We start from the raw sequence: 1209 nt of genomic DNA on the forward strand, positions 1-1209 counted from the left end.
GTTTTTAGCTCCTAAGACGTTGGATCCATTCAGTAAAAAAGATTCCAAAACCTTGGCATGTTTCACCACACGTGGTTAAGAGTGTTGAAAATTTTTTATCCTTAACCCATTGTGCGTATTGTAGTTTCGACCCACTTGGAAGCCTCGAGAAAACGGGCTACTCGTAGCTAAAATGCGCTTGGAACTACAATACACCCGTCTTTTTCTCCCCCCGCCTCGTTCTCGTCAAGCCAACTCGCATAATATGAACAGTATCAGAAGAAGCTCAAAGGTTCTCCTGAAAGAAGCCGCGGGAAAGTGAAGTAAGTAAATAAATAAATAAATATTATATAAAATAATCCTTGTAAGTTGCTCGTTTATGGGGGAATCGTGTCAGTTTTTTTTTTCTCTCTATTTTCCTCCGTTTTTGTTTACCGGTTAATTAATTGCAGAAACGAATATGTTTTTTAATAAAAATATTGAATTTTTTTTCTCCGAGAGAGAGGGGGAGGAAAAGATCTCGTGGGTCGCCATTATATATGGAGGGTCTTTCTCCTGCCTCCGTCTTCAGAATCACTGAACTACTTTATTATTGTCGTTTTTTTTTGGTGAAGTGTCGGGCATCGAAGAGTGGACGAAGAACAATAATGGGTATGTCTGTTTTTTTTTTTGCTTCTATCATTGGTTCGATTCTCTCTGAGGTTTTTCGCTGTTTTCGGGATGCGTTTGTTGATTCATCCGTTTCGGTAAGAACGTCATCAAGTTCAGAGTGTTGGATTGCAGGCTAAGTGTTCGCTGTTATGCTATCATGTCCATGAGCTTTCTGGGTTCTGTGTTTTCCTTTTCGAAGAATCCTAAGATTTCTTTGTCGGTGGTCTCTGTTCGTTATTTTGGCCTACACGTATGGTTAAGCAGGTCTATCTCTTTCTCTCTCCTCCACAAGAAGAGAGAGAGAGAGAATATTCGACAGAAGCTTCTCTGGGCTGGTTTTTGGAGATTTTGCTTCCTTGAATGTCTCTCTGTTTCTTTCATCATACGAGGAATAATCTCTGTGATGGGTTGATTTCAGATTTCGGAACGTTCCATTCACAAGACATGGATGATGAATATGAGAAACTTATTAGAAGGATGAATCCACCCAGGTTTGCTAAATTTTGCCCTTCCAATGTTTTTATATAACCCTCGAACAGAAAAGATTTGGAACTCCGAAACTAACATGTTTCATGAAAA

General features: G+C 39.4%; 1 long non-coding RNA gene across 1 annotated transcript; it reads left to right on the forward strand.

Moving 5' to 3' along the window:
- The first annotated feature begins 207 nt into the window (after positions 1-207).
- Positions 208-1136, forward strand: LOC104800377. The gene is made up of 3 exons (XR_769723.2): positions 208-302; positions 594-630; positions 1049-1136. It is a non-coding gene; the product is annotated as an uncharacterized LOC104800377 (long non-coding RNA).
- The last annotated feature ends 73 nt before the right edge of the window (positions 1137-1209 follow it).

Source organism: Tarenaya hassleriana, unplaced genomic scaffold (assembly GCF_000463585.1).
Source record: "Tarenaya hassleriana unplaced genomic scaffold, ASM46358v1 Cleome686, whole genome shotgun sequence".
Classification (NCBI taxonomy): domain Eukaryota; kingdom Viridiplantae; phylum Streptophyta; class Magnoliopsida; order Brassicales; family Cleomaceae; genus Tarenaya; species Tarenaya hassleriana.